Genomic DNA, 15,786 nt, shown 5'->3' with positions numbered 1-15,786 from the left:
CCCAGGGAGGGGTAATCTCTTCCCTGCTGGAGGGAAGGATCCAATCCTGCAGCTTGTTCCATCTCCGCTGCCCCATCCCTAAAGCTGGAGCTCCAGCGAATCAAGGGAGCAGGGACCAAGGACTACTCTGGAAGAGGAGGAGGATGGAGGACGAGGAGGTACCTGGATGCCGGTGGCGTCCTTTTCCGTGCCCAGGGTGAAGACGGAGTGAAGGGCAGCTCGCAAGAGGTGGGTCTCTAGGGCTGGCTCCAGGGCAGGTTTCATGGTGCTGGCAAGAGAGAGGAGCTGGTATTAGACTGTGCAGTACAGGGGTGGGACTGTCGCCAACACGGACACCAAGCCACAGGGATAGAGGCACAGGCTGGCGAGAATGGAAACTGAGGCACTTAGCTAGGGAATGACAAGGCCAAGGCGTCCCAGACAGACAGTGGCAGGACAGGAATAGCTCCTGTTCCCTGGAGCCTGCTGCCCCTCCTGTATCTGAGACCAGGAGTGAGACCCTCCCCAAGGTCCCTGTCATGGAGAGAGTGAACCTTCCCACCCCACCATCTCTGTTAGAGGCCCCACTCTGGGGAGGTGACCTGGGAGGGACAGTGACGGTGACTCCCAGCCTTGGGCCTGAGCAGCACTGGGGTGAGGGGAGCCGGCGGGGTGGGGGGGTGGGGCTGTCTCGGTACCAGAGGTAGCCCACTGCAGCCAGGGAGTGAGCGAGGACGGCGCTGGGTGACGAGTCATCGGGAAGCTCCTCGATGAGCTCCTGTGAGAGGTGAAAGAGACAAAGGAGCATGTGAGATTAAGGCCCGACTGACACCTCCCAGTGAGGAGATGACACAGCCAGTGCTCACATGGCCAGCAGGATCCCCCACCACATCCCGCTCCTCCAATTCCTTCCTGCCAATCAAACTTGTCCCCCTTCCCGGATTCCTGGCCAGCTCACTCCCAATCCCCTTCTCTCCTCCTCCCTGTCAAAACTGCCCCCATTCAGCCCCATCCCGACGACCGAGCTGGAACCATGTGATTCCTTGTTCCCAACTCTCAGCTGCCCTCCAGCCCCACAATTCCCCCCCTGCCCATGACTGACCAATCTCACAATTTCTCCCTTCTCTTCTCCCAAGTCTTCAGCCCCAGCAATCCTTGTCCTCTGCTGCCCCCTCCAACACCACCCGGCCCCCACCCATTAGCCCGGCCATACCCCTGCCAATCCCATGTCTCCCTCCTCCCTCCAGCTGCCGTATGGCGTGTCTCACTCACCACGATCCTCTTCACCACAGCCGCCTTGCAGCAGCGCGGCTCCAGCGTGTCCTCCCCTCTCTCCTGTGCAGCCAGACATGCGGGGTAGATGGCCTGAAGGAACAGGAGCTGCTGCCCCTCATCCTGGACCCACTGGGAGTGGGGTATAGTGAGAGAGAACCTGTTAGCTTGGGACCTTCCTGCACCACCCAAACCAGCTCCAGGGCTCAGGTTTCAATGGGGGATTGTGGGGACCCGCCTACTGTCCAAATCCCTCACCACTCCTACACAAGCAGGATCAGGAACTGGGACAGTGCCTGTGGGCGGAGACGACCTTGGCTGTTGTGGGACAAACACCCCCATCTTGGGGTCCCACATCATGGATGTAAAAGGGCCCCATTAGGGGTGGTGGATCAGGAGGGACAAGACCCTTGGCAGGGGGTGGGGATGCTGGGAAGGGACAGGGCAATCTTGGTTCCAGCCCAGGTGGGGAACATTTGTACCTTATCTCTGCACTGGAGCTGCTCTCGGATGACCTTGAGAGCAGCTTCATCTTTGGCCATGTCCACCCCTTCCTCCTGCTCCGAATCCAGGGGGGTCCCTGCACCAGGGAGGGAAGGACAGGGGCGTGGTGGGCAGAGCAGGATTCAAGACCCCCCTTCCCACCTCAGGCACCCAGGGCAGATCGGGCCCCAAACCTCCCTCTCAGGGATGCCTTCAGCCCCCAACAGCTTCAGAAGCCCAGAGCAGAGCCCCCCTCCGCTGGCCAGGACTCCAGGGGAGGTGCCGATTCCCCCGGCCCCGGAGCAGCAAGGACCAAAGTGGCAGCAGCTCTTCGCACCCCCACCCCCAGGTCCCCGTGCGGAAGGGGCAGCTGTGTGACGGCTGCTGCTCTCAGTGGGGTTCGCGGGGCTCAGGCCAGACACCTGGGCTGGGGACCCCCCCCATATCCCTGGGAGAGCGTCTGGGCCCAGGGTGTTCACATCCCGTCCTCAGCCCTCCTGGAGCCCAGCCTGGCTCCTCACCTGGAACAAAGCAGTGGCCTCCATCGGCCTGGCTGCTGCCAGAGGCCCAGGTGCTGCCGCTGTCCCAGGCTGAGCTGCCGGTGCTGGGACAGGGACCTTCCACCTCCTGGCCGGCGGGGGCTGGAAGGTCCTCAGAGACCGGGCAGGGCGAGGCCTCCTGATGGGAAGGAGGGCTGGGCTCCTGGGGCCGCTGCTGCCCACACAACAAGCCCCAGAGCCACCCTGCCCGGCGCCCCTCCTGGGCTGGGTCCTGTCTGCCAAACCGCAGCCTGGGCCAGCTCCACTGGGGCCTGGTCGGGGCCTCTCCCAGCTCGGCGCCTGCGCCGGGAGCCGGGGTCCTTTTCCAGAAGGCCGGGCACTTCCGCCGTCTGGCCTGGACGGGACCTGCTTCCCCGCCAGCGGGGACGCAGGGCTTGCTCTGCCCCTTGGGAAGATGGCAGCTGCTTCCCTCAGGCTCTGGGGCCACCTGCAGAGCCTTCCTCCGCAACATCCGCAGGAGCCTGGCCATCCTGAAACCACACGGGGAGCAGGGGTGAATCTGGGCTCAAGGCAGCCTTTCACTCATGGGCCTTTTCTGTCCCTCCTCCTCCCTGCTCCAACCACAGCCGCCCCCTCTGCCCCTACAGGAGTGCAGGGAGTGCCATCTACACACACAAGCAGGAGTTCATTGCATGATCTGCTCCCAACGTTCCCCCTCATAATCCCTGCTGCTGCAATATCCAGGAAGTCTCATCCTTTTCGAGCAGTGGGGTCAGCCCCAAACACCACCGGTTCCTCTGGACAAGCAGCCCGCTCCTGTCGTCCCAGGCCACTCTCCCACCCAGGCTAGAGAAGGAACAGAACCCAGGAGTCTGGACTTCTCCTGGGAAACCATTCCCCACAGTAAAGTCACAAAGAGCCTAGGCACAGGAAGACCAGGGCCCTCCTCATTCCCCATTGATTTCCAGGCTCAGCAGCTCACAGGGAGACTCTCAGCCTGGGGAACAGTGTCCCACAAGGGAAGGGCTGGGAGCCCCATTGCTGGAACCTTTCCAAACACACTGGAGATGGCTCTGGAGAAGCCCCTGCCTGGCCTAAGAGTGAGGGGCTCTTGGGGGCTGTTTGCAAAGGAAATCCCCCTTTGGAGATAGTCTCTCCCCGTTTCTGCCTCTCCCCAGACAGACAGGGGAAGCCACCGAGGAACCCGAATGCCACTCACTTGCTCTCAGTGATGGGATAATGGATGGCGGATGTTCAGGGTCAGCAGACGTCCCTCGCCCTCCTCCTCACTCTCCAAGCCCAAGGCAGGCTGGAGAGGGTGGTGACCTCAGGAGTTACCCTGCCCAGCCAGCAGGCAGGGTGATGACACGAGGGCAATCGACTGGCTGTGAAAACAAGAGTCTGTCTGATTGCCAAGGGACGGAGAAACTCAGCCAGCAGCAGGGGGGTGCAGAACACGGCCCTAGGGTGGAGGTGACAGCGCCTCCGGGATCCTGACATCCCAGCACTTTACACACCTTCCTGGAGCCTCCCAAACCCACTGGGCTGTAGCCATGGGACCCCAACCCTACTGATGGCAAACGGGCCTCAGCTACCGGCTCAGGGCCACACTGAGTGTCAGAGCCATGGATGGACCCCTTCACTAACCACTGCCGCACACTCCCTCCCACAGCTGGCAATTGCAACCAGGCCCTAATGTCTGGTCCCCCTGACTTTGAGAGGGAGGGTCACTCCTGCTTCCATTGCTGCCTCTTGATCTGTGGGACTTTGGGCAAGTTGCTCCCCCTCTCTATGGCTCTCTGGGACTCACATCCCTGAATGGGCTTTAAAAAAAACAATGGTTAAAGTTTGGCCCCAACTAGTTCTTCTTTCTCAAGACTAGCCATTTTAGCAAAGTTTAGAATTCTTGACATTCATCACCTGGAAACATCCCTTTCTCCTTCGCAGACGGCCTTAACATCCTTTATCTCACCTAGGCTCCCTGCTGCCTGGAGTTAGAGAATTTACCCTGTTCCCATTGGACCTACCCAAGGTGTCACACAGCAAAGCGGTGACAGAGCCAGAAAAAGAAGACAACAGTCCTGACTCCTGTTCAAACAAACAGACAACAACCCCCCAGAGGCAGGATAAAGCCCAGGAAATCAGGTGTGAACATTTTCATGGAAACCATTTTCTGTCAGAAAATCCATTCAGACGAAACCACTTTGTTTCTTGAAATCATAAGAAGTAGGATGAAATTTCTTTGCAAAAATATTTGTTTGCAAAACAAGAGCATCTCCTGTTTGTCACAGTGCAGTCAACTGTCTCGTCGTTCACAAAGGGGAGACACTATGATCTAGCAAAAAGAAAAAGGAGGACTTGTGGCACCTTAGAGACTAACGAATTTATTTGAGCATAAGCTTTCGTGAGCTCCAGCTCACTTCATCGGATGCATCTGTATCTCACGAAAGCTTATGCTCAAATAAATTGGTTCGTCTCTAAGGTGCCACAAGTCCTCCTGTTCTTTTTGCGAATACAGACTAACACGGCTGCTACTCTGAAACCAACTATGATCTAGAAAATTAGATGAGATGCTTCAGTCTGAGCTAAGTAGTTGCTGCTCTTCACAATTTCAAAAGAATAAAATACAAAACCAATAGAATATTAGGTCATAATCGGATATGGCTCAGTGTGATAGGACACCCCTAGTCTGCACTGCTCCGAGTGACACTCTTCAGTGGATCCCCAGCATCCACCCATGGCGAGGTAGGTGGGAGAGGATTGTTATTCGTTCTTGACAGAAGGAGAAACGAAGGCTGAGAAAGGAGCAGGGACTTGTCTTAGCTGATGCAGCCAGTCAGTAGCAGAGTTGCTCTCAAATGAGCTACAGACCAACAATGGTTCATAGTAATTATTCAGCAAATATTTGAGAAGAATTGGAATGTTGGAGAGGATCACGAACTGCTCCGAGACAATGAATGGAGAGCAGCATCCACATTGGTCAAACATTTAACTGGTTGTGACTTATTTGCTTGGTCATAAAAGAGAACAACAAAGACTAGAGTTTCCTCCCTGTCAATAGCTCCCTCCTCAGCCAATCAAGGTTGAGACTTTGAGGGGTGGGAGGCTAAGGGTTCTCATCAAATAGCCCAAAGAATGGCCCTGGTTACCCCCGAGGGAATCACTCTCGGAGCACTATTCCAGTCTCACCTCTCTGTGTGGGCCTCCCACAACACCCCCCCCCCACACTGTCCGGCCCCCGCTCCACACACAGAGCTCCTGGTGGTGGGAGGAGAGCAGAGGAAAAGAAAAAAGGAAGCAAGAAGAGAAAAGTAGGAGGGACAGAGAAAAAGGGAAAACAAAAAGGAGAAACCCCAATGTCCCCAGTGATTCTAAGGGACAAAGTCCTAGGTCGGAAATAAAATACTGCCCCCACAATCTAATGTTTTCCTTGCCCAAAAATCAGCCGGCACCTGATGGATCAGACTGAACAGGTTCCAAACCTCTCCGAGGCTCTTACCTTCTATATAGGGATGTCTGCTTTCGAGTAAAACCACTAAAAGAAAAGGAGAAAACTCCGAAGAGGGTCCTCCTTGCTCTCACAAATGTGAAAGTGAATGCTCTCTCAGTCCTCCAGGAGAGACCTCGAGAAGGAGACGTGCTGAAGCAAAGCCACAGGGATCTCCGAGGTTGCCCCTGTCCTGCACCCCTGTCCTGCCTGGCTGATGTCAAGATCTCTCTGTGAGATCATCGCCTCCCCACCACCTTTGTCCAATAGGCTGAGGTCCTGCCAAAGGCCCTTGTGATGTCACTGCCACACCCACCCCTCCCCTGCAGTGCTGATCTCCTGCCCCTGTCCAGCCACATTGGATGTTTGAGCTGCTTCCCCTGGATCATCCCACTCAATGACTCTTCCTTGTGAGGTGACACCGACTACACAGTCGAACACAGAGGTTCTTCCCCAGGCCGCAATTAGGTTTTCACAAGTTAGTTGACTTTATGGCCAGAAGGAACCGTTAGATCATTTAATCTGATCCCCTGCGTATCCTAAGGCCTCCTGTATGTCAGAAGAGCTGGGCTTTTCTTTTACTCAGCGTTTTCCAGAAAGGCATCTAGTCTTTATTCAAAGTGATCAAGAGATGGAGAAGCCATCATTTCTCTTGGTTCTTTGTGCCAATGACGAACCACCCTCTTACAAATTTGGGTCTTATTGTCATTATACTTTTTCTGATTTCTGCTTCCATCCATGGGGTCTTGTCATGCCTCTGCTACATAAAAAGAGCCATTTACACTCAACATTTTCTCTCCATGAAGTCAAGCAACTCACCTCTCCTTCTTCTTTTGTATATACTAAACAGATTGAGCTTTTTCAATGTCTCATTAGAAGGCATCATCCCCATCACTCACTTACAAATCTTTTCTGTACCCTCTCCAATTGTTTTAACATAATATTCAAAATGTGGACACAAGAACTGGATTCAACATTCCAACATCAGTCTCACCAATGCTCTTTCACTTCCCTTTCCATCCTCACTACTCTATCCAGCCAAGAATGGCTTTCACCTTTTTTAACACAGTTTCACACTGACAGATCATGTTGAGCAGCTCGTCCACTATGGCCCCGAAATCCTTTTCAGGGTCAATGCTTTCCAGCGGATTGACCCCCATTCTGTAGGGTGCCACCTGACTCCTTTGTTACTGGAGCTATGGGGTTGCATTTGGCTTTATAAAAACCTAATTCTTTAGTAAGTGTTTTAGAAGAACTAGCCCATTAGAGAGAGAATCGTGAATTACTCAAAGACAATGAATGGAGAAAAGCGGAAAGAGCAATCAAATACATGTTTGGTTACAGCCTATTTCCTTGGTCTTAAAAGAGGGTAACAAAGACCTGAGCCTCCTCCCTCACAATAGCCCCAAGCTCCCCCAATCAGCATTGAGACTCTGAGAAGCAGAAAGCTGAGAGTTCTCACCAGATGTCCCGGGTCACCACCGGAGGGAGTCACTCTTAGAGCACCATTCCAGCCACATGTCTTTGGGAGGGCCTCCCGCAATGAGAGTTGGAATGCAAACCGCCCCCGCCCCCCCTCCATCCCCAACTCCACATGCACAGACAGGTCCTGGTGGTGAAAGGAAAGCAGGGGAAAGGGACAAAGATGCAAGAGAAGATGAGAAAAGAGGGAGAGACAGGAAAAGGGAAAACAAAAAGGAGAAACCCCAACGTCCCCAGTAATTCTAAGGGACAAAGTCCTAGGTCGGAAATAAAATACTGCCCCCACAATCGAGGCTTTTCCTTTCCTAAAAATCAGCCGGCACGTGATAGATCAGACTGAACAGGTTCCAAACCTCTCCGAGGCTCTTACCTTTTCTATAGGGACGTCTGTTTTCGAGCAAAACCACTACAAGAAAAGGAGAAAACTCCGAAGAGGGTCCTCCTTGCGCTCACGAACGTACAAGTGAATGCTCTCTCAGTCCTCCAGGAGAGACCTCGAGAAGGAGACGTGCTGAAGCAAAGCCACAGGGATCTCCAAGGTTGCCCCTGTCCTGCACCCCTGTCCTGCCTGGCTGATGTCAAGATCTCTCTGTGAGATCATCGCCTCCCCGCCACCTTTGTCCAATAGGCTGAGGTCCTGCCAAAGGCCCTTGTGATGTCACTGCCACACCCACCCCTCCCCTGCAGTGCTGATGTCCTACCCCTGTCCAGCCACACTGGATGTTTGAGCTGCTTCCCCTGGATCACCCCACGCAATGAGCGTTCATTGTGGGCTCAAGCCGTACACAGTAAAACATCAGAGGCTTCTCCCCATGCTATGCTCAGTTTTTCATACATGAGCAGACTTTATGGACAGAAGAGACAATTAGAGCATGTCATCTCACCCCCTGCATATCACATGCTTTCTGGAGAGCAAAGTAGCTAGTTTTTGACTACACACATTCCAGAAAGGCATCTCGTCTTCATTAGAAGACATCAAGTGGTGGGGAATTCCCACCACTTCCCTTTCTAGTTTGTTCCTTTGGTGATTCATCCTCACGGTTGAATATGTGTGCCCTCTTTTGAATACGAATTGGTCTCTTTTGAGTTTCCAGCCACTGTTATGCTTTTTTCGGCTAGATTAATGAGCCCTTTCATACCCGATATTTTCTCTCCGTGAAGTCACTTCAACACTTCAATGACGTCACCTCCCGATCTTTTTTATCATCTAAACAGGCTGAGCTCTTTCAATAGCTCATTTACAGGCATTTTTCTCCAGCCCACAAAACGTTTCATTGCTTTTTGCTGCCCCATCTCCAATATTTCCAAATCTTTTTTCAAAGGTGGACGCCAAAACTGAATGCAGGACTCCATGATCTGTCTTCCTCATGGTGTGTCACCTCCCTATGCTCCTCACTGCTCTTTTCATACATCTAATGATGGCTTTAGCCCTGTTCACCACAGCATCCCCCTGGGTGCTCATGTTGAATGGCTTGCCTAGCATGGCCCTAAATCCTCTTCACAGTCAGTGCTTTCCTGGATACACTTCCCCACTCTGTAGGTGTGGCCTGCATGCTTGTCGCTAGCTATAGGACCCTTCATTTGGTTCTTTTCCAACTTGTTTTCTTTGAATGGCTCCAGCTTCTCAAGGGATCCGATTGCTCTGTGTCACTGCCCTCTCCTCATCCTTAATTACCACTCTGCTACTATTTTATCACCCACCAATGTTAGCAGCAGTGATTTTTTATTTGGGTTGCAGTTCTATTTTGGGGGGGAGGGATAGCAGTTCTATTTGGGGGGAGGGATAGCTCAGTGGTTTGAGCATTGGCCTGCTAAACCCAGGGTTGTGAGCTCAATCCTTGAGGGGGGCCATTTGGGTCAAAAATTGGGGATTGGTCCTGCTTTGAGCAGAGGCTTGGACTAGATGACCTCCTGAGGTCCCTTCCAACCCTGATATTCTATGATTCTTTGATATTTATTTTCAAGAATTAGTCCTTGAGAGCCTCTTCGTATCCCTCGTGCTCAGAACCTGCTCCGCACAGCACAGCGAGAAAAAGCCGCCCAGCCCAGCTGTGCCCTAGGGGCTAAGCACAGAACAAACATAGGGAGCTTGTGTCATCCACAGCTTCTGAACAACATGTGGGGGTCATCAGCTTACAAATACACTCTAGACCGGTAGCGTAGACAGGCCCCAAATGTATCTAAGTGTCCCGCCTTGAAAAACAGGAGAGGAAAAAACATAACCTTGAGTAACTTTATTTTATAGTCGTGGAAACTGAGGCACACAGAAGCAAAGAGATTCGCTCATGGTCAAAAAGCCAGGAAGAGAAAATGGCAGATCTGCTGATAGTCAGTCCTGGGCCCTAGCCGTGTTTGTCCTGGTCTCTCTGCTTCAGCTCCAGTAACAACCTGAGTCGAGGTTTTCTTCTTCTCCGTGTCCTTTAACTTCACGTCACTGGAGAAGAAAGATTGTTTCTGACCAGCTGGCTCTAATGCTTGGAGATGTCTTTCCAGAAGTCGTGATCTGGCTCAGTCCCACGTAGTAGGTTTTCTGGAGGAAGCACTCGGTGACGTTCTAGGGCTTGTGTTACACAGAAGATGGACAGAATGGTCCTTTCTGACCTTCAATTATTTCTTTCGCTAGGAGGATAACGCTGGACATTTTCTCTCATTCACTTTCCTTTGGAATAATTTCAATCCAGTCCAAAGGATTTCCTCTTCCATTGTGTCTTCAGCACCTTTCCTAGCAAACAGTTACTGTTCGAGCACAGGTTTCCAGTTTCAGGCTGTCCCAGGGTGAGATAGCCATGAAAGGGGAAGTAGCTCAACTGAACCTATCCCCAGGTGAAGGGAATAAGTGCAGGGGTCACATGAGAAGGAGCAGCATGTAACTAGGATCCAAGCCTGTTGGACGATATAAGAACAGCCTGTGCTCGGCCAGGAGAGAGACCCACAATGGGAACAGGCCTGGGAGGGGCTTGGATAGTCTTTTCAAGTCAGTTTCGGTACACAGTAGGGCATGGAACAGCCAAGCTGCTAGGGTTGGGAGCTGAGCCTATCATTGTCACTATCATTGACCCCATTTTAGAGGTGTGGAAACTGAGGTCCAGAGAGGGGTCTGGCCTTAAACCTGAATCTGAGCCCGGGTTTACTATGTGGTGTAGAATCTGTCGACTGTGTGGTTCTTCCATCTTCCTCAGAGACACCTGGGGCCGACTGCTGCTGGAGACAGGATTCTGGTGTAGTTGGGCCCTGGATTTGATCCAGCCTGGATCAGCGTCACTATGTTCCAGTGACAAAATTGAGGCAGCAGACTGAGTAGCCCCATTATAGACACTAAACCAAAGCAAAATCGGAGGTGGATTTAAGCAACTTTTTACACATCAGTTTCATTCCTCTCCTCAGACAGACAAGGTTTAATTTCTGCCTACGTTCCCCACCCCTCCAAATCACCCAAAACAAGCCAATCTGCTTTGGGTCGGCACCGGTCCATGTCCATCATGCCAGTGGCCGACCGCTAGTACAGCCGTAATAACACCGGACCCCCAAAAGACCCCCCTCAACAGCGCACCACCCCACCAGAAATGCCCCAAGCATCACTGGCCAACAGCGGTGGTGCTGTGCACGCCACTCCCTCCCCCCACAACCCCCAAACCCAGCCTGGCCACTCCCCAGTCCTCCCCGGCCCCAACTTGGCCCAAGCTGTGCTGCAGCCCCCCCCAGCTTTGCAACCCCCTGTCACCCACTGCCTGCGTCCCCCCTCCCCCATGCAGGTGCAACACCACCACCAGAAATGCACCAACAGAAAGATCACTGACCACAGCCCACTGTTATCAGCTCACCCAACCCCCCGAGCAGTCCAGGCAGGAGGCAGGCGGTGGGGAGAGAGTAGGCACTGCAGGGCACGGACACACACACACGCATCATGCAACACTCTCACCGCGAGGACCTCACTTAGGGAAGACAAACCCAACCCACAGCTGACTGAGCTGGATTCCTGGTTCCCTCCATCATCTGTAATGCCCTATCGGGCTGACCTGTCGCACTGGCCTCTCCCCCATTGGCCCTGGGCACTGTCAGTCTCAGAGTCCTGGTTTCTTCCCCTCTCCTTGCTTTGGGTGTTGGGAGAGGGATTGGGCAACAGGGAGCCAATCATGTTCTCCGGCAGGACATTTAAAAAAAAAAAAAAAAAAAAAGCAGCCAAAAAAGCCCCCAAAGAAGCCACGTGAAAAACGCCCAGTTGGGGTTAAACCACATCTTAGATCCCTGTGACACTGTCTGCAGGGAGCCATGGCTGCAGTGAATCCTCTGAAAAGCTTCCAAGATGAAGCAACTTGCTCCATCTGTCTGAGTTTTTATAAGGATCCCGTGTTTTTAGATTGCTGGCACGGTTTCTGCCAAGCCTGCATCACCCAGTGCTGAGAGGGATCGGATACAGCTGTCTCCTGTCCTCAGTGCAGAGGACTTTCCCCAGAGGACCCTCAGGCCGAACAGACAACTGGGGAACTTTGTGGAAATAGCCAAGCAGCTGAGTTTCCAAACAGCAGCAGGAGAAGGTTGGTGCAAGGCGCACCAGGAGCCTTTCAAACTCTTCTGTAACCAGGACCAAATGCTCATCTGTGTGATCTGCAGAGAGTCCCGGGCTCACCGTACTCACAGGGTGGTCCCCACAGAGGAGGCTGCCCAGGCCTACAAGGTAGGAATCTGCTGTGCAGGGTAATTACTTCGGTTTGGGCATGTTTGCAATTTGTATTACAATAGCTCCTAACGGCACCGAGATCAGGGCCCTTGTTGTGCGAGGCTCTGTACAAACACACAGAGAGTCTAAACCAGTGGTCCCCAAATTTTTCCCCTCAGGCTCTCCCTTACCCTGGCTATGGCCCCCCACCCGCAGCTGCAGTTGGGAACTGTGAGTGGGGCCACAATCAGAGGCTGGGGCCACAGCTGTGGGGGTGTCTTGGGGTTGGAAGTGGGGCTGGGCCGGGAGTCGGGGGCTCAAACTGGGTTTGGGAGCAGAGCCAGGGTCAAGACTGGGGCTGGGAGTGGAGCTGGGGTAGGAGCCAGGGCCAAGGGGGCCATAGCAGATCTGAGTGGCACTCCCTTCCTGCCCCTTGTGGGGGCTGGTCTTGGCCCTGCCATGCTCCCTCAAATGTTCCTCTGTGCTCCAGTTTGGGGACCACTGATGTAAACAGTCAAGGTAGACAAAGGCTCTGGATTCTGAAAGGTACTTAAGGTGTCTATACCCCAGATTTAAGTGGATAAATCTGGAGTTTAGGCACCTAAATGCCAGTTTTAGGCTCCACTGCAATCCCCAGAATTCCTGTAAGAGCCCAAAAAGAAAAGGAGTACTTGTGGCACCTTAGAGACTCACCAATTTATTTGAGCATAAGCTTTCGTGAGCTACAGCTCACTTCATCGGATGCATAAAAGTGGAAAATGCAGTGAGGATGTTTTTATACACACAGAGCATGAAAAAATGGGTGTTTATCACTTCAAAAGGTTTTCTCCCCCCACCCCACTCTCCTGCTGGTAATAGCTTATCTAAAGTGATCACTCTCCTTACAATGTGTATGATAATCCACTTTTATGCATCCGATGAAGTGAGCTGCAGCTCACGAAAGCTCATGCTCAAAAAAATTGGTTAGTCTCTAAGGTGCCACAAGTCCTCCTTTTCTTTTTGCGAATACAGACTAACACGGCTGCTACTCTGAAACCTGTCATTATGGAGGAGCCCAGACTCACTCAGTGCCTGTGTATTCAGGGTACAACTTCTTTCAGTGCCTGTGTTTCTGTCTCTGGGCATGTGCACAGCTGCCCCCCATGGCATCTGGCTGCCTGTCTCCTGGCCACACCCAGAGCAATCCATGAGCTGGGGAAAACCAGGCATTCTGCTTCTCTCCTCTACGGGGCCTGATCTGGTGGGCATGCTCGGAGACAAATCAAAGGAGTGGGAGGGAAACAGAGGCACAGAAGCGGCAGTGACTTAACCAAGCTCACAAAGCAGCTCAGTAGGAGAGCCAGGAATTAAACCCTGGCCTCCCCATGCCCATCCTAGTACCCTAGCCACTAGACCACACTGCCTCTCATCACTCCTGTCATGCAGTTCTCTACCGTCACATTACCAACATCTCAGCACAGCTGCAGACTGGAGCCGTAGCGCCCCAGCTTGAGCATTTCACAGCTGATGACCGCTGCTTTCAGGCGAGCCACAGGAAAATAACACATGGTCAGCAGTGTTCTCAAGGAGTTTGTTCTCTGCTACTTTCTGACGCATAAGGTGCCCTGAAAGATTTCTGTTTAAGAAACAAAGGTTAATCTGCGTAACCTTTTCCTCAAGGAAAAACCAGGATGATGAATTCCCGTTTTCCCGGGTTTGCTGAAGGATGGTCACTTCGCTGCTCCTGAAGCAGAAATCATGGGCGACGGGTATGACGGGCCAGGGGAGGCACAGCCCTGCGTGGCCCCCTCCACCCTCAGACTCCTTCTTGCTTCCTTCTGGGGATCTGCAGCTCTTCCCCCATGGCTGGTCTGGGGGGGCCTCTGGCAGAAGGGGCCAGACTGGGGGTTAGCCTCCCTGAACCAGTGGCTCACGTCTTGCCCATACAACCTTTGAAGTTTTGCAACATTCTAGGGCCCATGAAGCCCAAGTGGATTGGAACCTTAAAAAGCCTGTTGGACAGAGCAATCCCCTCGGGGCAGAATCCGCTGTGCTGTACGCCACGCTAGCTGTAAGGACGAAGTGGGCTCTAGTAGTGCCACAATAAGATTAAAGGAAGAAAATGGCTGATTCCCAGGACCATGTTGAACAAGCCCTTTCCCCCATGCCGAACAATCGAGCGCAATATTTATGCACCTTGTGAGTGTGTTGGATTTTTAACCAGGAGTCTCTTTCTCCCAAGTGTTCATTAGGCACCGGAGTTTAATGTACTATTTTTTTTTTAAAGTGTGTGTGTTAAACATTCTTACCAAAACTCCCTTCCCTTTAAGTTGCTCAGCTTTAACTCTCTGATGTCCAGCTTTCTTCATATAGTTTTCTCTGTCATTGCCTGGGAGCAGGGCACCCTACCCTACACTGCTGCAAAATGGATACGACTTCAACCCTTTGCCCTGCAGCACTTGGAGGATTCGCTGGAGGCAAAGGGCTGTTCTAGACAGAGTCCCTAAGTCTCTATATTAGGTCTGGTGCCCCCAAGGCCTCTCTCTTCCCTGGCAGCATGACATATACAGCATAGAAGGAAAGTAAGCAGGGCTGACAATGGGGCCTGAGATGCCCAGCTGCCATGAAATGAATGGGAGCTGTGCTTTTAAATCCTCTCTGTGGCTCTGCAACACCTCACCCCCGGTGAATTACAGAAGAAGATCCTTCGAGCACATTTTCAAGAGCACCAACTGACTTTAGGGCCGAAGTCCCATTTGCAAAGGAGATTTAGGCCCGAATCCCCAAATGCACTTGGGTGTTGTGATGCTCAGCGCTGCAATGCCTAACTTTTAGGCACCTAGAAAATCACTAAGGACATAAGAACGGCTGCACTGAGTCAGACCAGTGGTCCATGTAGCCCAGTATCGTGTCTTCCAACAATGGCCAATGCCAGGTGCCCCAGAGGGAATGAACAGAACCCGGCAGTTACCAAAGGATTAATTCCCTGTTGCCCAGTCCCAGCATCTGACAATCAGACAAGCCCTTACAGTTGCCGGCCTGTAATTGCCAGGATTTCCTCTGGAGCCTTTTTAAAAAAGCTGGCTTTCCATCAGCTATCCTCCAGTCATCTGGTACAGTTTGGAACAACAAATCCTGAATTAGGCATGTGGGGGGAGAGAGGCATCCACAAAAGCCAGCGTGCTAGCTGGGGAGACTAGCCCTCCGGAGATACTGATGAGAGGGGTGTGTCCTAAGCCCCAACTCCCTCAGAGTTTGGTGTAGGAATGGGCCTGTCTCTGATCCACACCTGGGAACCCCTCTCCTGGAGTCGAGTGGCTTAGCTACCTAAGCTGTTTCATGCAAGATGGAGTTCTGCACCTGTGTTGCTCCGCACAACGTGGCCAGGGAAGAGGTTGAAGACTTTCTTCATAACTGTTAGCCTGGGGGTAGGGCACTCACCTTGTATGGGGAGACTCCAGTTCAAGTTCTCCCTCTGCCTGGTGAGGAGAAGAGATTTGAGTCTCCCACCTCTCAAGAGTCAATTGTGACATTGCCATGAGCACCGTCCTGGGGCAACTTGAGAGGGAGATGGAAAGTCAATGGTAGTTCAGAACCCAACTTCATGAGACTTCTTTGAAAATCCCAGCTTCAGATCATGAAATCAGCACTGCACTGTATATAAATTGCACAGAGGACAGACTCCTTAGCAGGTTGACCTTCCCCTCCACCCCCAACATTGTTTTTCTTGCCTCAGGAACAAATTCAAACCCAGTTGAACACACTGAAGCAAGAGAGAGGAGAACTTCTGGAGTGGAAACAGGATGCAGAGACGCAAAGCCAGGAATATCTGGTAGGTCCCCATTGTTATGGTCCAGAAGTTACATCAGTCAGGGGTGATATTTCTCTCTGTGGGGAGAGTGTCAGCCCTTGTCTACACGCAGCACTGCTTTGATTTAGCTCTGGCT

This window comes from Caretta caretta, chromosome 14, assembly GCF_965140235.1.
Source record: "Caretta caretta isolate rCarCar2 chromosome 14, rCarCar1.hap1, whole genome shotgun sequence".
Lineage (NCBI taxonomy): Eukaryota > Metazoa > Chordata > Testudines > Cheloniidae > Caretta > Caretta caretta.
The sequence above is the reverse complement of the archived record's forward strand: the minus strand, read 5'-3'. Positions refer to the sequence as shown.